Source organism: Phascolarctos cinereus, unplaced genomic scaffold (assembly GCF_003287225.1).
Source record: "Phascolarctos cinereus isolate Bilbo 61053 unplaced genomic scaffold, phaCin_HiC Scaffold_9;HRSCAF=440, whole genome shotgun sequence".
Taxonomy (NCBI): Eukaryota; Metazoa; Chordata; class Mammalia; order Diprotodontia; family Phascolarctidae; genus Phascolarctos; species Phascolarctos cinereus.
Window position 1 is genome coordinate 191,731,421 of NW_027556402.1, and position 25,112 is coordinate 191,756,532.

Here is a 25,112-nt window from a genome sequence, read left to right on the forward strand (position 1 = left end):
GCAGGGGGAGTTTCCTCACTTGGGAGTCCCTGATATTAGTGAAATCTCAGGTTCAACCACTATCTCTTATTTTTCTAATTGCGTTAAGATTTGCCAACCATTTTTCTTCTAACACTCCCTTGGGGTCAGAGAGTGAAAGTATTATTATCCTGTTCTTACAAATGAGGAATATATACCTCAAATTGCTAACCTGACTTGTGTAGGGTCACACAGTGAGTAAGTGCCACGGCAGGTACCCTATCCTGTGGATTGTGTGGCCGGCTCTCTTGCCACCATCACTTTATGCTTTGTAAAGAAGCCACTGGGTACTATAGAAATGTGGGCCATTATTATTCAGGACTCTCCTTTTTATGTCTGATTATGTTTTTCCAAGAGTCTCTACATATCATAGAAATTGATCTCCACTGGCCCTGTCACTAGTGTTAGCTGGCATTTTATTACCTGCCTTATGACTCCAGTGACTCCTTATTCCCTTGTCTCCCACCTTTCCCTCGCTGCAGCTGCTTTCTTCCCCCTGAAGACAATCTCTTTGTACTTAACTTCTTTCCCCATTTGTCAGCATCAAATGATATATTAAATTTCAGCCCCATTTATGTTGATTTATCAGTCGGAGAATGTCAGTTAACACCAACACCTTGTGGTTCATGGAATCCAGAGACTGTCAAAACTGGAAAGGATCTTAGACAACAGCCAGCCTGGCCTCTTTACGTTACCCATGAAAAAACTGAGGCCTAAAAAGGCCAGGTGCTTTGCCTGAGGTCACATAGCCAGTAAGAAGCAGAAACAGGTTTGGAACCCAGGACCTTTGGACTCCTAAAGCTAGTTTTCTTTCTGTGACACTCCACTGAACTCTAGCCTCCCTACCCTATTAAACACCTTGTAGCATGGCAGATTCTTTATGGCTGTTGCAGTCTTAATCTTGATTTTTGGAGTAGAGTTGAGTTGAGAAAGCTGCCTGTCCTGGCTAAGTTTAGTCAGCCAGACCATCAGTTCCCAAAGGGGGACCAGAAAGATGTTCTAGGAGGGCCCTCAAGCATCTTGCTGAGTGCTCTGATAGTTTTCTAGGTTGTGCTTTAGGAGATTCTAGGATCCCACTGAGAAAAAAAAATCCTAATAAACAGAGGCTAGAAACCATGTCTTAATAGGACTATTGGGAGGACCTGGAGATGATTAGCCTGAAGTAGAGAATTGTTGGAAGAGGGGAAGGGGAAAGGTCAGTATAGCATCATCATCATTATAATCCTTTTAAGAGCTAGCAATTACAGATTAATAGCTAGCATTTATCTCTGTAAGTTCTACAATGCATTTTACAAATATTATCTAATTTTATTCTGGGAGGTAGGTGCTATTACTATCCCCATTTTACAGAAGAGGAAACTGAAGCAGACTGAGGTTAAGTGACTTGCCTAGGGTCATACCTCAGTATGTGCCTGAGGCAGGATTTGAACTCAAGGTCTTCCTGACTCCAAGTCCAGCCCCACCCGTCTGCACAATGTCACCTAGCTGTGTTCAAGTAACTAAAGAGATGTCACATGGAAGCGGGGTTAGATTTGTTTGGCCCCAGAGAACCAAACTGGGGACAGAGAGGGAGAGGGATGATACTTTACTAGAATTTTATTGTTTGAAAATCCTTAATATATTTGATCTCATTTGATGCTCACAATATCCCTGTGAGGTCAGTGCTGTTATTTTCCTCATTTCACAGAAGAGGAAATTGAAGCTCCTACAGGTTCCGAGTTTTGTCCATGGTCACCCTGCTAGTAGATGTCAGAGTCAAGGTTCAAACTCAAGGCTCTCTTGACTCAATATTTATTGTTTTTTTTTCATACTATATCACACTGCAGGAGTAACAGGCAGATAGATTTTGGTTTTAAAATAACGTCCAGCCTCTAAACAATTTGAACTAATCAATAGAATATTCCCAATGAAATTGGGAAATTTCCAGTGGAATAAGATGCCTTTGAAGAGAGGGAGATCTCTGTCACTGGAGATATTCGAACAGAAAATAAGTTCATTGAAGGCATTGTAGAAGCAGGGTTCACTATCCAGTTTCAGAATTTTAGTCTAAACCTCCCCTCTGATCCAATCATGAATCAACAACCCTGATAGTTCATGGGTTTCATAAGAAAATTAACTTAGAGATCATCTATGTTTACTCAACTACAATGAATGTAAAAATTATTCATGAAACATAAGGTGGTATGGTGGGTCAACTGCTGGACTTGGAAAGCACTGAAACAGGGAGATCTTTTTGTAGGGGAAGCATACTTTCCTTTGCTCTGATATCACAGAATTAGAGATTCATTATGTCAGGAGGTTCCTTTCTATTTCTAAAAGATTAATATAGGAAGATTCTTGTTTTCAAGAAGACTAGCCTGGAGAATGAAAGGAAGCAGTGGCCAAAGTACAGTGTCCTGATTTACTCCCATAATTTAATCTAATGATCTATACTTCTGACCTTCAAGCAAATCAACAAATTCTTGCAGAAAGATAATTGCAGCTTGGGCTGCTGCAGGAATCACTAAACCCAGACATCATTTCGGAACCTTGAGCCTCCATTTCCTCTATGTGACTTCTCTCTTCTTTGCTTATTCTTTCCATCTTTATTCATGAACCACTTGACTGTACCTGGTGGTGTAAGATAAAACTACATGAATATTTGTAATCAGAAATGTAAGATACAGGAACTCTTCTCACTTTGTTGGACTGATTACAGAATTTGCTTTGGACAAGACTTCAGCTGGCAGGTCCTTCTGAAGGGTCCTTTAAATTCCAGCCAGTGGGTTTTTTATCATTGTAGAGTTACACTTGCCCTTGGTGAAGTAGTTTGGACAAACCCTTGGGTCTTTATATGACTTTGAGATATGACTGACATGCTAAGATTTGATTGGCTCATTCTCTCACCCTTCCAAATTCTGGTTTTGTCCTTCCAGTTAGCTTACTGTTTTGGGACTAGTCTGGGATTTTTTGAAAGATATTCCTGAGTGGTCCTAGCTTATCTGAGCATATTATCTTCTTTGCTGTTCCAACATCCGTTAGAATATAAGCTTCCTGTGAATAAGGAGTGTTTCATTTTTTTTTTGTGCTTGTTTCCTCAACCCTTAGCACAATACCTGGCACATAGTAGGTGCTTAATAAATAACAGGTGATTAATTGATCTCACGCCACCTTATCCGTCTCAGAGTCTTCCTTATCTGTCTGTCTCCTACTGATTTTTCTATAATGTCCACTACAATTGTTGACCAGGTACAGAATTTTAAATTCTAAACCTCTAACTTGAAATTCAAAATTTAAAAAAAAGTTAAAATTTTTTACATGTAATTGGGAAATATTTACTCATGGTCACAATGCTAATAGATGTCAGTCAAGATTCAAACCCAGCTCTTTAACAACAACAAAAAAATAAACTCTTTACCTCTGGTGCCCTCAGGAAAGACATTGTGATGGAGGAAAAATCAAAGGTCTAGGAGTCAGGAGAGCTGGGCTGTTATCATGGCTCTGCCACTTACTACCTATGTAATCTTGGCCAAATTACTTCCCCTCCCTTGATCTTTATTTCCTTATTTATAAAATACAGCTTGGATCAGAGATTGTTAACCTGGGTCCTGTGAAGTTGGTTTAAAAAATGTCGATGATCCTTTTTGAATATAAATATTTTCCTTTGTAATTCCATGTATTTTATGAATTTAAAAACGTTATTCTGAGAAAGGAGTCATAGGCTTCACCAGAGTGCCCAAGGGGTGCATGGCTACCAAAAGGTTAAGAACAAGTCTATTATTCATTGGCTTGGATGAACGCTATTTCTGAGCATCTTCTTCACCTTAGCACCCTGTGCTCGAAGAGCTGGTTCCCACCTGTCCATGGCTCACCTCTGCTCCCAAGTGGGCAAGGATTTTCTCTCCACTGCTCTCAAGTGAACAGTATTCCCACCTCCTGGACCACAGATTGCACAGGATTATAGAATCACAGACTTAGAGCTGGAAGGGATTGTAGAGATCCCCTAGTCCAACTCCTACATTTTATTTATTTTATTATTTTTTTTAAGCTAGGCAATGGGGTTAAGTGACTTGCCCAGGGTCACACAGCTAGTAAGTGTCAAGTGTCTGGGGCAGAATTTGAACTCAGGTCCTCCTGACTTTGGGGCTGGTGCTCTATCCACTGTGCCACCTAGCTGCCCCTCAGGACCTATGATTTCAATGACATAGGTAGCTCCCAGTGAGCAATTTCCCTCTACCAATGCAGATCTACAAACTGTCCAATTGGGCACTGAGAGGTTAAGTGACTAGCTCACAGTCCTTTAGCCAGCGTGTATCAGAGCTAGGATTTGAACCCAGGTCTTTCTGTCTTTGAAGTCAGCTCTCCGTCTACTCTCCCAAGTTGTCTCTCTCAAAACACGTTTATTAAATCGAGTTGAATCACAGGATTTAAAGCTAGATTGGATGGTGGAGATTATCTGGAGATTACCTGTAATTTTACATATGAGGAAACTGAGGTCCAGAGAGGGTTCCCAGGTTACAGAATGAGTAAGAAGTTGGAGTTAAGCAATCCAGTTCAATTGAGTTTCTTAGAAGGAATAAGCAGCATGGGGCCAGTACTCACAACACCCAGGATCTGCCATAGCCTTGCTGAGTGATCTTCGTCAAATCCCTGAAACTCTCTGGGCTTTAGTTTCTTTCTGTACAAAATGAAGAGGCTGAACTAGATGGGGAGGGCCAAATTAATGATGCATCCAGGTTACATGGTTAGTAATAATAGTAATAAGTAATATAAATAAATAGGAATAAATAAATAAACAATAGTAATATTAGCTCACATACTACAAATTACAAAGCATTTTCTTCACAGCCATCACATTAGGTCCTCAGCATGGCCTTGGACCACCAAGATTGGGATTTGAGACCATGAGCAAGTCACTGCCTCTCTCTGATCTGTAGTTTCCACATGCTAGGTGGGGATGACAATACTCCATCAGTCTACTTGAAGGGGTTTGCTTTGTGAACTGTGACAATATATAGAAATGGAGATATTCTTGTTAAAGTGACCTTCCCAAGATTACACAGTTAAGTGGTAGATTGAGCTCTCAGACCCTTATCTTTTGACTCCACATTCCAGTTTCTTTTTCCCTGATAGTTGCCCATCTCATCCCACTTTCCTTCCTTTTATCCCCCTTCCCCCCACTCCTCTAATGGCAGCTAGATGTTGAAGTGGAGAGAATGCTGGGCCTGGAGTTAGAAAGATCTGAGTTCAGATTTGACTTCAGACACTTACTAGCTGTGTGACTCTGGATAAGTAACTTAACCTCTGTCTGCCTTAGTTTCCTAATTAAAGTGGGGATAACTATAGGGATAATCTTCCTCCTCCCTCTCTTCCTCCCTTCCTCCCTCCCCCTCCCTCCCTCCCTCCCTCCCTTCCTTCCTTCCTTCCTTCCTTCTTCCTTCCTTCCTTCCTTCCTTCCTTCCTTCCTTCCTTCCTTCCTTCCTTCCTTCCTTCCTTCCTTCCTCCCTCCCTCCCTCCCTCCCTCCCTCCTTCCCTTTCTTCCTTGTCCCCCCACTGGTTTTCCAAGCAGGTCATAGCAAGCTTTCTTGCTCCATATCCCGATGAGAAACCTTTCCACGTCTTATCTACACACAAAGACATGGGTTGACATGTCACTTTCACTGGACACACCTATCCGCAGAAAACCAGAGGATTTCCAGGAGTATCCAACTGGTACTGTCTGCTGCCAGAGACCCTGGGGACACAGTCTTGTGTCTGGTCAGCCAGTTGCCTGAGTCCCTGTAACAGGACTGATCTTCAGTGCAGCTGTCGGAGTGTAATTGTCTCCTCATTTGTCCCTTCTCATGCCTCCATCTCAGCAGGTCCCTGCGTCCTTTGGGATGAGGTAATCACGAACCATAATGAGAAGCAGCTGCCGCCGATGGCTTCCATGCCATCCCCCCAGACCTTAGTGCCTTACATTTCACGTATGCACTCTCGTCTGATATCATTTTTCCTCTTATTACAGCTTCAAGAGACATTTGTGATTACTTCCTAGCATTCTAATTTATAGTTGGAAGGGATCTTAAGGGGCTTCGTAGTCCAACCCCCTCATTTGACAGATGAGGAAACTGAGGCTCATGGGGGGAAGTAATTTTTTCAAGGTCACACAGGTGCTAAGGGGCAGATTCAAGACTGGAAAATCAAGTCCTCTGGCTATGAATCCAGTGCTCTTTCTACTATACCTAAAATTCTCTATGATTTTCCTTCTCTGTTCTGCAATAAGATGAGATAAGCAGGTCCTACTATCTCACTTTTTTTTTTTGGTGGTGGTGGGGCTGTAGACAGTAGGTGAGAATAATCTGTACTTTCAATTTTTTTTTGGTGTTTAAGATTCCTAACATGAAAACCTCCTTCATGAATAGTGCTACTAGTAGTTGTGGTGGTGGTGATGCTAGCATTGATACGGCATCTCAGAATTTGCAAAACACTTTAAAAACACTACCTCATTTTATCCTCATAACAACCCTGGGAGGTAGGTGCTTTATAAATGCTATTTATTTTGTTGTTGCATTGTTTCATTCATGCCTGACTCTCCATGACCCCAGTTGGGGTTTTCTTGGCAAAGACATTGGAGTGTCTTGCCATTTCTTTCTCTAGTTCATTTTACAGAAGAGGAAACTGAGGCGAACAGGGTTAAGTGATTTGCTCAGGGTTACACAGCTAGTAAGTGTCTGAAGCTGGATTAGAACTCAGGTCTTCCTGAATCCAGGCCTGGTAGTCTATCTACTATGCCACCTAGCTGCCCCAAATGCTATGTATAGATAGGTGTTATTATCCTAATTTAGCAGATATCCTCATTATTATCCTCATTCCAGAGCCAGAAAAAGGTAGTGTCAGGGTTAGGGGTGTGTGACTTATCTACATGGCTGATAAGAATCTGAGGCTATCTTTGAACTCCTGTCTGCTGACTCCAGGTACAGTGCTCTATCCACTGAACCACCTAGCTGCCTCGCTTTACAAATGAAGAAACTAAGACAGAGAGGATATTCACATAGTTTGGAAGTGGTTGAGGTAGGAATGGGTCCCAAGCCTAATCAAAATCAGAAGATTCCCCACAACAATTCTGTGAATTTAATTTTGCATATATTATTATTCCCAGTTCATAGATAAGGAATCTCACATACTGAGTGATGAAATCATAGTATATCAGAGTCCTGGACTGTTAGAAAGATCCTTAGGCAGTGCAGTGCATAGCGGAAAAAAGGCCCCAGACATGGAGACAGGGTGCTTGGTTCGAATTCCTTACCCAAGTTGTGACCATGGAAAATGCCTTTTTCTCTCTCTGACCCTCAGTTTCCCCATCAGTAAAACAGGATCTAATGGTCCTCCTCCTTACCTCAGAGGATTGTCATGAGGAAAATGCTTTCTATATCTGAGACTTTTATAGAAACATAAGTTATTATTATGTAAGACAGGCCACTTATTTTACAGATGATGGAACAAGGCTAGAGTGAGGAAGTGACTTTCCCAAGGTCATATGCCTAAATAATCAAATTTATAACAAGAGCTGACATTTATATAGCTCTTTAAAGTTTGTAAAGCACTTTCACTAGAGGAGAATGTTGTTCATTGAAGTTAAATGACTCATTCAGGGTCATGAAGTTAGTAAATGCCAGAGGTCTTCCTGACACCAGGTCCACTACCCTATTCAGTGCACCACCCTGCCTCATGGCTTAGACTTCATGGTATAGACTGAGCCGGACGCCAGTTCTTCTGACTCCCAGTCAGCTTGCCTCTTGCTATACCTCATTCCCAGCCTAGTTTGGGGCTCAGTTGTAATGCAATTAGATTCTGCCTCTCCCCACCTGCTCCCTAGTCATTCAGCATTCCTCTTTGGTGCCAAGGATTTTTGAACAATAACCTCATCTCCAACATCTTTATTTCTGTCCATGTCCAGAGTCTGCCCTCAGTCCCTTTGGTAAACACACTGGTTGACTCAGCTTTTCAACCAAGACAGAATATTAATGCAGTCCTAAGGGATGACCTTATGCTGTGATCTAAGGTTCATTTCTTCTAAATCAGAGGCGCTGATCTCTAGAAAGGGAAACTAAGAAAAGGTGGAAGAGGAGGAAGAAGTGGAAGAGGAGGAGAAGGAGAAGAAGGAAATGTGGAAGTGGAGAAGGAGGTGAGAAAGGAGGAGGAGGAGGAGAAGGAACAGGTGAAAGAGGAGAAGAAGGTGGAAAAGGAGGAGGAGGAAGAAGAGTTGGAAGAGAAGGAAGAAAAGGAGAAAGAGATGTAGGAAGAGAAAGAAGACGATGAGGAGGAAAGGGAAGAGGAACAAAAGGAGAAGGAGGTGGAACAGGTGGAAGAGGAGAAGGTAAAAAAGGAGGAGGAAAAAGAAAAGATAAAAGAGGAGAAAAAGGTAGAAAAGGTATAAGGAGGAGAAGAAAGAAAAGAAGGAAGAAAGGGAAGAGGAGGAGGAGTAAGACTAGAAAGAGGAGGATGAGGAGAGGGCAGAAGTAAAAAAGGAGAAGGAGGTGGAAAAGGAGAAGGAAAAAGTGGAAGAGGAGGAGGAGGAACATTAGCTTTGCTTGAAACAGATTTCATTCTGCACTGGTCCTGTTCATTGGGAAAATGGTTCCCTTAGCCACTCCATTCTTCACTTCTCCCTTTCCTCCCCTTCCCACTGTAATCAACCCCAGGCTGGTTTTTGATGGTTCTGGGGAATAGGTACACGTTCTTGGCAGAGCCATCTTTTACAGGAAGCCTTTCCTGACGCCCTTAATTCTAGTACCTTCCTTCTTTGATTATTTCCACTTTATCTTTTATACACACACACACACACACACAGAGGTATAATATATAATACATGATAATGTATATCTCTATCCATCAATCGATTGGTTGGTCTAGATCTTGTTTGTACATAGTTGTTTGTATGTTGGACTGTGAGCTCCTTGAGATCAGGGACCGTCTTTTACTTTTCTTTGTATGCTCAGCACCTAGCAAAGTGTCTGGTGTGAAGTAGGTGCTTAATAAATATTTATTGACTGACTGATCATTGTACAGTTCTCTATCCTTCCTTCTTTAGTGATGCTATGTTGTTTGAATCCTTTCGACTCTAATTATTTAATTCCATTCTGGAATGCTTAAATGTTTTATCAGGAAAGCACTGATCATAAAATGTTAAGAGTTGGATGGGCACTTAGAGATAGTACAGTGGATAGAATGCCAAACCTGTAGCCAGGAAGATCTGAATTCAAATATTGCCTTAGACACTAGCTATGTGACTCTGGGCAAATCACCCTTTTCTGAGCCTGAGTTTTCTCATCTATAAAATGAGGGAGTAGGACACAGTAATCTCTTTCTAGCCCTAAATCTAGATTCTATGAACCTCCCATTTTACAAAAGGCATAGAAATGGGAAGTGATTTATATAAGATTGCAGAGATCTTGAGCAGAAGAATCAAGATTTAAACCCATTTTGTCAGATGCCAAATCATTACAATTTCTACTACATTTGATGGCCTCTCTAGTGTGAAAGGCAAGATATATCTATGAATCAGGGCTTTACTGTTTAGCAGTTTTTAACAGAAGATCGGAAGATTATAATGTTTCTCTTACAAAGGGATATAATAATAAAAACATCGACGTAGCACTTTACAGCTAATAAACCTGGTGCGGAAGAAAGAAGGGGATGGGAACAACCACTTATTAAGTGATTGTTATGTGCCAGGGCAGCTAGGTGGTACAGTGGTTAGAGTGCCAGGCTTGAAGTCAGGAAGACCTTAGTTCAAATCTGGCCTCAGACACTTACTAGCGTATGACTCTGGGCAAATCACTTGATCCTATTTACCTCAGTTTCTTCATCTGTAAAATAAGCTAGAGAAAGAAATGGCAAACCATTCCAGTGTCTTTGTCAAGAAAACCCCAAATGGGGTCATGAACAGTCAGACGTGATTAAAACAACTAAATAACAACAGCAGCAACTTAGCCAGGCACTGTGCTAAGAACTTTACAAGTATATCATTGGAGCCACACAACTATTTTGGGAGGTAGGCACTGTTATTATTTTCATTTTACAGTTGAAGAAACTGAGGCACACAGCAGTTAAGTGAGTTGCCCAGTGGGTTCACACAGCTACTAGCTGTCTAAGGTTAGATCTGAATACAGATGTTTATTCCATGCCCAGTGGTCTATCCACTGAGCCATTAAACAGCTGCCTTACAAAGAGGTCAAGATATGAAGTCAGACTCAAATCCCAGTTCTGCCACTTACTAGCTGGGTGACCTCGTGTAAGTTTTCTCATCTGTATTTTAAGGGGGTTGAACTAGATGAGCTCTTAGGTTGTTTCCAGCTCTAAACCTGTGATCTAATTTCCTGTTCTGTCACCAGAATTTAAAGTATGTATGAACCTTAGAAAGTACATTACCCACCATAGCCCTGAGAAGCGGATAATGCAAGTATTATTACCTTTGCCTTTTCCCCACCTCCCTCCTTGTCTTTTACAAATGAGAAAATTGAGGCAAAGAGAAGTTTTTAAGTGGCTTTCCCATGGTCATGGGACTTGTAAGTGGCAGAGCCAGGGTTTAATACAGTTTTTTTTTTCTTTGCCAAGTTCAGAATTCTTTCCACGATGCCACCTTTCCCCTCAGCTAGTTAAACCTGGGTTAATTTGAGAGCCAAGGACTGGAAAAAGTGAACTCTAAATTAAACCAGTTGGTTTTATTGAATTGTTTTGAATCATGCCCTATTTTGAATAAACTAGGGTTGATTAATGTGGTTTCACTATATACTTTAAAAGACCTAAGTCCTTTATTCTATTTTCAGCCTTAACATTAAATCATTATGTAAATTCTCAGTGTTCTCTGTGTGCCTTTCTTAATGTGCTTACCATTCTCCACTTTATATTATGGTTGCGTCTAATGGTGGGTTTGTAGAGGCATGGAAATAGGAATCAGATCTGGATTTTAGGTTCTGTGTCTAACACTAACCAGTTGTTGACATCAGGGAAGTTGTCTCCTTCTCTGAGTCTCGTTTTCCTCATATGTAAATTGAGGGAGACTTTCTAAGTCTGCTTCCAGCTCTAACACCATGTGTTCTATTTGTTGACTTGTCTTTCCTCCTTGATTATGAGCTCCATGAGAATAGGAATCATGTGTTATCCATGTCTGTATTCCATTCCTTCACCTATGTAGTATAGGGTCTATGCAATAGGTATGTAAAACATTTTTTGAATCTTGTCAAACTTAAATAAGTTGCAATCAAATTCTTTTCCTTCAAATTCTACTTTTCCTATTGGTGAAATTGAGGGGATTATAGGATGAGTAGATGAAAGGGACTGAATCAGTGCTATAATGAGAAGGAAAAACAAGATAATAAATTTCCCCTTCTGTTAATTAAAAACAGGGGACAACTACACTCATGGAGGGAGAAATGAAGAAAGTTACCAGTTTTGTGATTCTTAGAGATCTCAGATTCAAGTTTGATATAAGACCTACAGACAATATGGTGAATATGCTGATGATAGGAAAGGAATGAAAAATCACAGTATTTGAAAAGGTCTTCTAAAAGGGGTGTCATGATCTCTGTACTTGGGACATTTTATTTTTTGTCAATTCATCGCTTTATTTTTAGTTTCAACTTCCAAAACACAAAGCCTGCTGCCTCCTCGTGGTGGTGGTGGTGATGGTGGTGGTGGTGGTGTGCCAGGTCTTAGAGGGCCAAGCAATGTCACAAGAGGTAGACATATTTGACTGGGGTTCCTATGATGATTCTCCACTCAGACACACTGGGTTTTGCCATGTATTTCCTTTAAAAGAAGAATATGAAACAAATATTTCCTTGTTAAGATAATTGTATCCTTTAATAAACAAAGCAGATACTATCTTTACAGTAATTTTTTTTTTTATTTTGGGCAAGGCAGTTGGGGTTAAGTGACTTGCACAGGGTCAGGCAACTATTAAGTGTCAAGTGTCTGGTCTGAGACAGGATTTGAACTCAGGTCCTCCTTACTCCAGGGTCCATGCTCTATCCATTGTACCACCTAGCTGCCCCCTACAGTAAACTTCTAAAAAATTTTTATTTATTTATTTTTTTTATTTTTGGTGAGGAAATTGGGGTTAAGTGACTTGCCCAGAGTCACGCAGCTAGTGAGTGTTTAGTGTCACCTAGCTGACTCCTACAGTAAACTTTGAAAGAAACAAATGCTAAGGTATCACTTAGTACCTTTCTACTAATCTTTAACTTTTATTGATTAACATGTTTTTAATCAATTAAATACTTATTGATTGATTAAATCAAATTCTGATTTTGTATGATCCTCCATTTGGACATTTTCATTTTCATAATTCTCCAGGAACTTTGGTGTCCAAAGCTGACACTTGCTCTTATGCTAAGGGCTATGTCAATGTCAAATCTTCCTATCTTTTAGCTAAAAGTAGCTTTGACCCCACTCCTGATAGTGCTTTATTTCTCCCAAACTCATAAGAGAGAAAAGGTTAATTTGCCTTATAAGTGTGCTCAGACCTTGAGGGCTTACTGTCTTCTATGAGGAAAAGGAATCACAGACAGTCAGAGCAGGGTAATATAGTCTAATTCCCTCATTCTACAGATGAAGAAACTAAAGTCTAGAGATATATAAAGGCACACAGCTAATTAATGATTGTCTATGTTGTCCTAGCAATGATCATTCATCCTTGTGGCCCTTTTCTCTGGCTAATATCCTAACCTAGTCATCTGTGTAGATCTCTCAGTTTCTACCTTAGTTTTGTGGTCCAAATCCTAGTTAGACAGACATTCTTGAAAATTCAACCTTTAGTACCTCAGTGCAGCTCAGATCCACCCAACAATGGTGATCCTTGTTCCTGGTACTGTCCAGAGCCATACTTCTAGCTTAATCTCCTTTTAGTGATAACATTTTATATTCTAAGGTCCCTTCCAACACTAAGATTCTTTGTTCCATTTTATTTCCAATTCTAACATTCTATAAAATAGAATGGTTTTAAAAAATTCTTATTAGTTTTTTTTTTTGGTGGGGTTGCTTTTGAATTTTTTTAAATCTCTTTTTAAGGGAGGAAATTGTAAATAAATTAAATTCCCAACACATGACTGTATTGAAAACCGTGGTGGAAATGATTGGTTCACTCTGCTTAAACATAAAGAACTCACCAAATGGAGAGAAATGCAAAGAGAATAAAAGACCAGAGCAAATGACAAAACTATTGAAGGACAATCACAGAATAGGTGAGGATGTGTGGAGTATCCACCATCACAGCTACAAAGAGCAGGAGGCCATGAGGAATGGCTCTTAACTGGTTATGCCAACCCATAGCCTTCTCATCCACCAAACTTCAAACAGAGCTGTTCATATTTATGATCAAGATAGGAGGAAAGACAGGCTCAGCTGGCAAATTTCTGCTGTCTTAGAATCTGCCACCTTAGGATGGAGACATCAGCTTTCCTGTATAGCACACAAGTCAGGGGTGCTCCCCTTTTTCCACTCTCCATCAGGCATTGTTCCGGTCAGTTACTATTTGACTCACATTCACTCTGCTTTGGGTTTTACTGACTTGACCCCTTCCTTTTTGGTTTTACCCTAAATATTACTGAGTACCAGGGGGGTGGTTTGTTCCAAATTTCTGGTTTTTATCTTCTAACCAAAGGCCTTAAGAGAAGAAATATACCTCCTTCCATTTGTCTAAAGCCAATAGTCTCTCTTTGATTTCAGAAAAAAAAAGTGCACCTAGAGACCCTGGAGGAGGGGAGAGGGTAGGAACTTTTCCAATCAGGCTTTTACAGAAATTGAGGGTGAAAGAGTAAGGAAAGAGGAATAAATGATATCCATACCCCTATCTCCATCTTGATTATTGGGGACTAGAGAAATGAAGGAAGAATAGACTAATGGCCTTCAGCTAGGAGAGTAGGACAAATGAGGCTTAATTATAGGGAATAGGAGGTGGGGTGGGAGAGGCATGGCCAGTGGTGTCTTAGGGTTTTCAGGAATCATTCTTACTTGATGGTCTCACTGTGGTTCTCTTCATTTCCTGTATACCAGGCGGCATACATCGTGCCAAACCCTGGCTCTGGCCCATGGTCATCACCCATGTGTTCCTTCTTCCAAGCATTCATACCACAGTCATCTTGCCAGTGACATGTTGGCCTTGCAACTCACAAAGCAGCACTGCTTCATCTGATGTATCTCTAGTGTGTCCAGACCAGGGGCCAGTTGCTCTTGGGGGGGTGTTTTTATTCAGCTTATTGGCAGTGGTACTGCAAGCCACTGTCTCTTGAAGTCTTCATCATCGGTTGGTGCATAGTATCTGGGGTGGAGATCCCACCCTCCCAGCTTCTCACCCTTTCTGGCTGCAAGGAGTTGACCACTCTACAATCTCATTGTACTCAGTGGTATCTTCCAGTTCCTGTAAGTTGGGGTTGCCATTGTGGAGAGCATGGACATAGGCCTTCAGCCGCTGAATGTCTCGTTTCTGTTCTTCCAGCTGGTATTTCTGCTCAGCTGATGTCTTCTCCAGCTCAGTAATGTGCGTCTCTTGCTGTTGGACCATGGAGTGTAGGTGCTTGATGCAGTTGTGGTTGGGCAGTTCCTCCTTGGACATCTCTAGGCCGCAGCCATGCTTGCAGGCCACAGGACACTTGGGGTTATGCTCACAGCTGATGAGATGAAGCATGAGACTGTCAAGCCTCAGGATGGCACTGCAACCAGCGTCGGCATTGTCGCAGGTGATCTGAAGTTTGGACAGCATGTTCCGCATAATTAGGGGAATGGGGCGCAGGTGAGGGACCATCACCACACTTCCATCTACAGGGCATGTCTGCTGCCAAGAGGACCCCCGGGTGATGCAGGTGTTGCAGAAGGCATGCTCACAGTTAGGAGCTTGCACAGGTTCCTCAAGAACACCACGGCAGATGGGGCAGATGAAGTCTTCATCCACATCCCCCAGAAAACGAGCTCTATCATAGCCCATGACTTAATGGCTGAGACCAGGCCCTGGAAGGTGGTTTGGGGGCAAGGTCTATGTTCACAAGGTCTCAACCCCTGGCCAGCTATTCCATTCTTTCATGAGATGCTACCAGTAACCCATCTTGTAAGTTATGCTGAGGCTCAGCTTTCTTTCTCGTGGTGAACCCCATCACCAAGGGATGGCTGTGATATCACAATCAGAGTCACTAGCTCTAGGAGCGTTCTAGGTTCTTTGTGCCTTGGAACTGGCTGGGGCAGAGGCCATTGTGCCTGTCATGGTACTTGGTCCCTGAAGCTTCTAGAGAAGGGGTAAAAATCTATGAAACTGATTTTTTCAAAATTACCATTTTTTTTCATAATTACCAGATCCAATGATTTTTTCCTTAATCCTTATACTTCTTGACCAAGCTTTTTTTCCTGAATACTCTCTCCATCCTGGTTTTTCATGGTACTTCTCTCTCTTAGTTCTTCCCCTACTCCTACCTATCTTGTACCTCTTTTTCAGTTTCCTTTGCCAAGTAATCATTCATGTCACTCCCCAAAGTCTCTGTCCTGGCACATATTCTCTTCTCTCTACCTTCTAATTTGATATCATTAATTCTTATGAATTTATCATCTCTCTATAGATAACTCCTAATCTATATATCTAGCCCAAGTCTTTCTCCTGAGTTCCACTACTGCAGTACCAACCACCTACTGGACATTTTGAACTGAATGTAACTTTGGATATCTCAAACTTAACACGGCCAAGCCAGAGCTCCTCTTTCTCTTAAAATCCTTCCTTCTTCTCAACTTAAGGGCATCACCATCATTCCAGTCACCTAGGTCAGCAACATCATTTTTGTTATTTTTAAAGTCATTTTCTAGCCATTTCCAATTCTTCATGACCCTGTTTGAGTTTTTCTTGGCAGAGATACTAGAGTGATTTGCCATTTCCTTTTCCAGCTCATTTTACAGACAAGGAAACTGAGGTAAACAGGGTTAAGTGACTTGCTCAGACTAGTGTGTGTCTGAGGCCAGGTTTGGACCCATGCTGATGAGTCTTCCTGACTCCAGGCTTGGTACTCTATCCACTGTGCCACCTAGCTGTCCCTACCAACATCATAGTCATCTTTAGTTCCTCAATTTTCTTCACCCCAGTTATTCAATCAATTACTAAATCTTGTGGATTCTCCATGGCAAGCCTCACTTCAATCCTGTTTTCTTTATTTTTATAATCACTCTCACATACACCATAACCTAGTTAGTCTTGACCTTCCTCCCCTCTGGATTATTGCCATAACTTTCCAATTGGCTTTTCTGCCTCAGGTTTCCCCCCCTTCCAATCCATTCTCCACACAACCAAGTGGTTTTCTTAAAGCATAGGCTTAACGATGTCATTCTCTCTACTCAATAAACTCCAGCAGCTCCTTATTTCCTGTAGGATCAGATATAAATTTCTCTGTTTGGAATTTAAAGCTCTTCACAGCCTAGCTCCACCCTATCTTTTCAGCCTTATTATTTGTCTGCTAGTCCTCTTCACAAGCTCATCAGTCTAGGCATACTTGCCTTTTTGTTGTCCTTCCCTTATGACACCCATTGCTTGGGTCCTGTTTCCATTCCTTTGGACCAGCTCTCCCCTCCCACTATGCCTGGAAAGTACTCCCTCTTTACTTCTTCTTCTTCTTAGAATATCTTGTCTCCTTCAAAACTCAATGTAAGGGTCACCTGCATGAAGCTTTTCTTGGTCCCCTAGCTGCTACTGCCTCCTCCCTTACCCACCCCCACATAATTTTGTATTTCTTTTCATCCACTTTCTATATATTTCTTTAGGTATATGTTGGCTTTCCTCCAATAGAAAGTAAGCTTTTCAAGGCCAAGAATAATCTCATTTCTGTCTCTGAAACCCCAGCACCTTAGCACAGTGCCTGGTTCATAGTGCTTCATCAATGTTTGTGGATTGACTAGGATTGATAGACTGAACTCTGACTCCAGTTAGGATCTCTCCAAGTTGGCTGGGCACTTTCCTATTGCTGATAGTCTGAAGTTCTATATTTTGTCATCCTGTGCTTGGTGATTTGGTGTTCTAACACAGAATTTGATTTAGAATCAAAGGGAAAGTGAAATAGAACTCAGAGAATAGCCGGCTAATTCAGAAGCTTATGCTTCCCTCAGAGAGATGAGTAACACACTCACAGCCTGTTTAGTGGGTTCTTGGGAAAATTCCCAAAGCTAGAGTAGTTCCTATTTCTTGATCATTTTAAGGTTTACAAAGTCTTTCTCAGAATGTGACTGCAGGGAATGTAGGTAGAGTGTTCGTTATTACTCCCATTTTACAGGTGGAGGATCTGAGACAAAGAAAGGTGAAGTAGATGACTTTCTTCATGGCCAGTCTGAGACAGAGAAGAGGAAGGAACGTGGGAAGCCTGAGGTGACCCCACAGCCTTTAAGAAGAATTTTTCTCCTGGGGTTCTGATGCATGCCCTCAGGACAATGGGATGGAAGACACCTGATCCCTGGGGCTTAGAACCTAATCTATGGCAGATGGAAGCTGGATTTTCAGGGAGAACTCTAGTAATCTCTCCATTAGATTAGATAGTCCATAGATATATAATAAAACAAAATAATTTGAAACAAAATAAAATAACATTTTTAAAAGGCTTAGCACAGGTAGTAGAGGAAAAAAAGAAGAGTTCAATTCATACGCTATTAGTTCTTGACTTGATTTGACTGCTGCCAGTTGTAGGTGAAATTCTTAAGCCTCTTTTGTCAGGCATAGACCCATAGGTTATTATCACTAGGGGGGCACTTAAAACATAGAACATACTTAGATCTGGAGTTGGAAGAGACCTTACTACAGTAGATCGTTTAGTACAACCCTTTAAGGGCAGAACTAGAATTTGTCCACCACAAATGTCACAGGCATTCTTTCTCTCTTTAAAACTTGTTGCTCTATTCCTCTAATAGAAAGAAAAGAGAGAGAGAGAGAGAGAGAGAGAGAGAGAGAGAGAGAGAGAGAGAGAGAGAGAGAGAGAGAGAGAGAGAAGTAAAGAAAGAAAGAAAAAGGAAGGAAGAAAGGAAGAGAAAAAGGAAGGAAGAAAGAAAGAAGATAGAAGGAAAGAACTACATACACCAAGTGTTTCTGGTAGCCATTTATTTGGAGGAGCAAAGAATTGGAAACAAAATCAGTGCTCATTGATTGGAGAACATAAACAAATCTTGGGACACAAATTTAATGAAATATTACAGCATTGTAAGAAATGACGGATCTGGAAGATATAGAGAGGCATGAGAAGACATACAAACTAAAACAAAAGTGAAGTAAACAGAGCTAGGAAAATATATGTGATAACTCCAATGGTGTAAATAAATGAACAGCAACAGCAAATCTAAACTAATACTCTGTAATTATAATGACCAAATTTGACCTCAAAGAAGAGATATGACAATCCACCTCCCTCCCTTCTTTACAGAAGGTTAGGGGTGGTGTGGTGGGCATGGAGGTAGAACACTATACATGTTGTTAGATTTGGTTGATGTGTTTATTAATGTTGATGACCTGCTTTTTTTCTGTCTTTGATTTTTATTTTTTTCTAAGAACTGGTTCTCTAACTAGGGCAAGGAGAATCAAAGTGATCTAAAAATAAAATCTATCAATAAAATTAATTTAAAAACCTTATTGACCATGTTTCTCCAGCACATATAAAGCCAGCATGCTCTTTACCATATGACCTTTTAAGACAAATGGAGAACTGAACCTCTTTGAATAAAAGATTTTGCTTGAGAGAAAGTGAAGAGGTTTTTTTGAGAAATATCTAGCTCCGTTACAAACATACAAATAAGTTTCAAATGTAATCCTTAGCAGTAACTCTCAAGTTACAAGATCATAAGCGTGCTTGCAAATGGGATGGAATTAGATCCTCTCTCTTGGGCCCAGTTGACTCTCAGAGATATTAGGCCATGAAGTCTTCCCTGATCCAAACTAGGCAAAGAGAGGAAAAGAATGATAAGAAGTTAGATGAAGGTACCACTATTGCTTCTTCAACTACCAGGAAAAGAAAGAAGTAGAGAGGAAAGGAAGAGAGAGGAGAAGAAAGAGAAGAGAAAGGAAGAGAGGAGAAGAAAGAGGAGAGGAAAGGAAGAGAGTGGAGAAGAAAGAAAAGAAGAGGAAATGGAGAGGGGAAGAAATAAGAGGAAAGGAAGAGAGAGAGAAGAAAGGGGAGGAGAGGCAGTCACCTCAGAACACCTCTATGTTGATCCTCATCTACTATCTCTGGTCTATTCAAGTCATGTGTTAGGTTCCTTCTTAGCAGATGTAGTTGACTCCTCAACTCCCCTTAGGTTGTCAGCAATCATTTACCTAGAACTTGAAAAGATCTAAGAAGCCATTGAGTCTATCACCTTCATTTTACAGATGAAGGAATCAGGGAAATTAAATGACGTGCCTGAGTTCACAAAGGAAGATAATACTGTTCAGAGGCAAAAATTGAACCTAGATTACAATCCAGTGTTTTTCCCCACAGTATTCTGTTGCTTCCTCTTAGTAGAGATGAGAACTGGTGGGGACACCTCCTCCCTTTGTTTAAGGGATGAGTCAGTTTTGGATCAAGGAGGTCCTGCCCTGTTAACAATAGAAAGCTGCCTCCTCAATCTGGTTCTCTTGAGACCTGTTGTATTAGCTGGTTTAGAGTCAGTAAGGACCTAATCTGCATTACCTCTCTTTCCAAACAGCTAGAAATAGCTTGGTGTCATTGGATAAGGGCAAGGATAGTTGAATAGGCATCTTCTTTGACTGATTAGTAAACTGAGGCCTGGGAGGGGAAATGACTTACCTAAACTCACCCAGTGAATTAGAAGCATGACCAGGACTAAACCTGGATCTTTTGACTCTCATTTTGTGTACTTTTTACTATGTTGGATTGTTTCTGTTGATGTCACATTCTTTGCTTTGAATGTTTGCATTGGGATAGGATGTTCTAACCCCATCAGATTAAAATCAGCCATGGAGAACATCTCCTACATCAAGGTATATTTGAGAGAATAACCCCATTTAGGGAAGGGATGTGCTCCATTTAGATGTGACCCATAACTTGACATGTGAGGAGAGATTAAATTACTCTTCAGACCACAGGCCTCATTTGAGGTTTGTTTTACTGTTCCTTTCTCAAAAAATGCAGTCTGATTGTTAATTGCCATGACCTGTAGTTCCCTTTTGCCTTGGTTTGGCAAGACACGGTTGAGTCTGGGTGTGTCCCCCTGGTGAGAGAGTCTAATTTTACAGTATTTGAGGTCATACAATAGATTACCTGTAGTTTTTGAAAGAAAGGTATTATGCTTGTATTGATTCACTTTAATTTGACACTTGACTGAGAGGAAAAAAATAACTTCTTAGTAATTCAGTTGTATTGATTTACCTTGGTTGTAGGGAATAGGTTGGTAGCTGTTTCTTCTTCCAGGAAAAAAAAATGAGGAAAGGCATTGTATGCTTACATCTGCTTCTTTTATCTCTGGAGCTCATGCTAGAAGATGTGCGATCCTTTTTAATTAGGGGAAGTGGGATCCTTTTAAACAAGGATCCTTAGGGAACAGCTGGTCTAACCCCTTCTAAGCTCAGGCTGGTTTCTTGACCTGCCCAAGGTTATAGAGGCAGGAAAAATCCGAGTTGGGGTTTGAGCCTGGGCCCTTCAACACCAAAGCTAGCATTCTCTCTAATTTCCCAAATAGTGGTGTTGGAGAATGAATCCTCTTGTTCTTTCCTACCTTAGTGAAGGAAATTAGTTGATTGAGTAGTTAAAACTACTTACAATAGAAGAAGCAGCTTTTTAGAGTGGCAGGAACATTGGACTTGGAATTGGAAGTCCTGAGTTGAAGTTCTGGTCTTGGCCGGCTTTAGACACTTACTAGCTGTGTGACCCTGAGCAAGTCGCTTAATCCTGTTTACCTCAGTTTTATCACCTGTAAAATGAGTTGGAGAAGGAAATGGTAAACCACTCTAGTATCTTTGCTGAGAAAACCCCTAACGGAGTCATGAAGAGTCAGACATGACTGAAGTGATTGAACAGCAACAAACTTGATGTTTCTTAAGTGTGTGCAACCTAAGGCTAGGACTTAATCTCAGGATTTCTGACTCCAAGTCCAATGTCCTTGTGAATTATTATTTATTGACCTGCAGAAGGGGGATGACATTACCCATGAGATCTTAGGAAATCTGCTTCCCCTTTCTGGTCCTCAGTTTCCTGACCTATAAAATGAGAGAGTTGGACTAGGTCCCTTTTAAGGTTCTTCTCAGTTCTAGATCTATGGGGTTAATATTTATCCTGCCTCCATACCTATCAAACGAGAGAGGGGATTTGTGTCTGTACTTTATAACCACAAAATGCAATATAAATGCGAGCTATTATTAAGAAGAAACCCTTGCTATAAAAATAAATTTGTGTAATTGCGTTTGCTCTGATCCTTTTGGATAGCAGTCAGGAGTTTTAATGAAATGTTTAAAAATTCAAAACGCAGCGCACTAATTAACTAGCTAACCCATAGAAGAGCTCAGTGAATTAGCAACCATTGTCACCCGTGTTTAATAGATGAGACATTAAGGTGCAGGTAAAATAATTTTTCTAAGTAAAAGTCAAGAAGTTAGCTCCCAGGCCTGTGCTTAACTGCTCTCCTATTCAATTGATTCAATCCCAACTATGTCAATATTGTAAGTTTCACGTTTATGTTTATGAAAATGGCAATTGATTCTACCTGTTGTCCACATTTATGTTTGGATCATAGATTTGGAACTGGAAGGGACTTTAAGAAGACAACTAGTCAATGCCCTCATTTTATAGATGAGGAAGCTGAGGTCCAGAGAGGCTAAATGGTCTGCCCTAGGTTACGTAGGTAGGATTTGAATTTGGATATTTAACACCCTGCTTTAAAAAAGTGTATATACCCAGGACATACTTTTTAGTTTAATGCAAATTGCTAACATTTTCTCCGTCACTTTATTAAGTCTAGATGGTCCACAAAATAATAAATCAAGCACTGATTTTGCTTACACTGAAATTAACAATCTGCTTGAGAATGTTGGTTGCAGCTTGCTCTAATATACCTTTAGCCTCCTCTACCTCCAAAGTCAACGTATGTACCTGCAGAACAGCGCCTGTACCGTGAGGCCTCTGGGTGTTTGTATAAGCTCTTTTGGAGGGCTGATTCTACCATGATCCCCCCACCTTTTCAGTAGGACATGACCAAAAAACAACAGAACAGCAACATAAACAGGCTCGATGACACTTTGACCCTTCAGTGATGTACATCGTCCCTTCGCCGGTGTAGAGCCATTCCATCTCTCCCTCCTCACCCAGTGATTCTCATCCAGATCTTTCCCCAAACCTCCCTGGAAGACTTCCTAGGCTTCTTAGACACCTTGGAAGGTTTTAGGCTAATATCTGTTGTTATCCCTGTTACTTTCTCTTTGTCAATGACATCAACTTGTCCTCAGGCCTCTTCAGTGCCGTCTTGGGGAAGCTTTGACTGATCTTTACAAAGGAAATAATAATTACAAAGAACTTAGCACAGTTTCTGAACACATAGTAGGTGCTATATTTTCATTGTTATTATTATTTACAATTAGCTTTGACTACCTCTTTCTATTAATGGGTGAGTCCCTTGTCTTTTTCACTCTTCTGATATCCTGAGGTTGCATGATTCTTAGCACTTTGAGCCTCCCTGGAAGAAATATTGATATGAAAAAGATGGGCTTTGGAGGCAGGGAGAGTCTGGGAATTGATTATAACATCACCACCAGTAATAACAGTAATAACAACAATAGCAATAATAGAACTAATAATGCACACATCTAGATGGTGCTTTCAGATTTCCAAAGTGCCTCCTCCCTCACAGCAACCCAGCAAACCATTAACAATATATGAATAAGCCTTGCTGTGAGTTAAGAGCCCCAATCCCCAGACTTTAACAGCCCACCACAATTTATGTAAAGCTTTTCATTATAACTCTGGGGAGTTTCTGGGGTATTAGCATATTTTAGAATCTCTTATCAGCACTTCAAGGATAACAGTAGTTGGGGCTGAGCTAGCTGGGCCAATCAAAGAACAAACAAAGTCTATTTGCACATCCAAAAAACCAGCTGGGAAGTGGGAAACGCCTTATCTTGAGAAGACTGGAGAAGCTAGCACTTTCTATTATTCTGGTTTCAATGACAGTCTGTTTCCAGGCACCCTGAAAGAATCAGTCATTGCTTAGAACTGCACCAGACCCCCTCCCCTCACCCCTCTCTAGTCAAGAGGGGAAAAACAAAACAAAACAAACTACACCCCTCCAACAGCTCTTTCCCCTTGATAAGACACCAGGCCCTTCTAATGGGTACTGGAACACTTCCTGCTTGGGAAGGTGATATCTTCGCAGGGCTGTGTTTGTGTCTTCCTTGCGTGGCTCGTTAGCCTGCGTAGCCATGGAAGCCTGTCACCATCTGGATGACCCAGGCCATTTTGGTGAACTGGCTGACCTGAGTGTAGGCTAGCTCAGCCTTATTAAGAGGCGGTACTCTCACCTCCAAAGATGCCACAGGGATTTGGAAATCAAAGGGCATAGACCCCTCAGAGATTTTTTATCCCCTGGAGATTCTCATTTGGAAAACAAATTAGCTGGCCTGATAACAGCATAATGGAACTAGCTCTAAGGCAGCTTTCTAGACCTCTTCCCCTCTTCTCTTTCCTTCCCCCTGTACCCCAGTGTGCATTTTAATGTCTACTGCCATTATCAGTCTGTTAGGGTAGATAAGTTGCCTGCCAGTATTAAAATTCCAGGTTGTAAGATCCCTTCCAGCTTCAACAGTCTATGTTCATCAAATTCATATCCAGCCAACCTTTATTAAGTGCTCAATATATATGTAAGGCTCTGTTCTGAGGTTCCTTTCTGCTCATCTGTCTGTTCTCTGTCCTAAGACCCTTCCCAGCTCTTGCAGTTCTAAGTTCTAAGATCTTCTCCAGCTCTGATGCTCCACATTCTAGGCTTGAAGAACCTTACTAGTTCTAGCACATTACGCCTATTATCTGAGTTTTCTTCTGGCTCCAGCATCTCATGTTCCAAGGTCCCTTCCAGTTCAAACATTCTAGTCTTTTCGTCCTCTCTTTAGTTGGTGGAATGGGCTGAGACTGCTGCCAGGTTTCTCTTGTGAATTCCACCCCAGGTATGTTTTAGGGGACTAGAACTCTTGGCCAGAACAGAAAAATGAAAGGATTATCCAGGGAGCGTCCAACGCAAAATCAAGTCATTTGGCAATCGAAGTAGAGAACACAGACTTTAAGAAACTCATGTTATTTTGGAAAAGCACTTGTGTCTCTCTCTGCTGAGATGAAATTGGCCTGATAATATTAAATATAAACCCAGAAAGATTCCTTTCATAGCGGGTCATGAGCAAGAACTTATCAGGGAGGAGAAGGGAATTTATGAAAGCCTCGATTTGTCCAAGGTTCCCAGCAGACAGACTACACCAAGGACTCTGTTTCTCAACAGACCGGGCAAAGGTCCATGTATTACTGTATGAGACCAGATTGTAGGAACTGGGCTTTAAGAGGACATTCCATATGCTTAGATGTTGATGAGAAATGTGGACATTGCTGTTGATTCTAGAGAATAGTAAGAGCTCACGTTTATATAGTGTTTACTATGTGCCAGGCACTATACTAAGTGCTTTATAATTATTATCTCATATGGTCCTCACAACAACCCTGTGAGGTGAGTGCTATTATTATGCCTATTTTACAGATGAGGAAACTGAGGCAAGCAGAAGTTAAGTGATTTGTCCAGTATCAATAATAATAACAATAAATATGTAGCAGCTACTATATGTTCAGGAACTGTGCTAAGTACTTTGTAATTATTATTTCCTTTGATCTTTACAACCACACTTTGAAGGAGGAGTTATTATTGTTCGCATTTTACTGATGGGGAAACTAAAGCAAACAGAGGCTTAAGTGACTTGCCCAGGATCACACAGCTAGGAAGTGTCTGAGGCTGCAATTTGAACTCACATCTTCCTGACTTCAGGCTTAGTGTTCTAGCCATGTTACCAGTGGAGAATTTACATCCAGCTATGCCTACGAACAGTGGTGGCCTTATAGCCTTAATAATGGAGAGCGCTGAATGTGCTTTTCTTTTCCTCTGGGATACAA

The 25,112-nt window shown here is 41.0% G+C and overlaps 1 protein-coding gene and 1 pseudogene across 6 annotated transcripts in view; one reads left to right on the top strand and one right to left on the bottom strand.

Annotated features, from left to right (window-relative positions):
* Positions 1-25,112, top strand: part of SORCS2 (sortilin related VPS10 domain containing receptor 2) — a 1,236,053-nt gene that overhangs the window by 154,853 nt on the left and 1,056,088 nt on the right. The gene's annotated exons all lie outside the window — the stretch shown is intronic.
* Positions 11,558-15,104, bottom strand: LOC110212201 (E3 ubiquitin-protein ligase NRDP1 pseudogene; annotated as a pseudogene). The gene is made up of 2 exons (XR_013483938.1): positions 13,993-15,104; positions 11,558-11,790 (listed from the first exon to the last, which is right to left on the bottom strand). The product of XR_013483938.1 is annotated as an E3 ubiquitin-protein ligase NRDP1 pseudogene (transcript).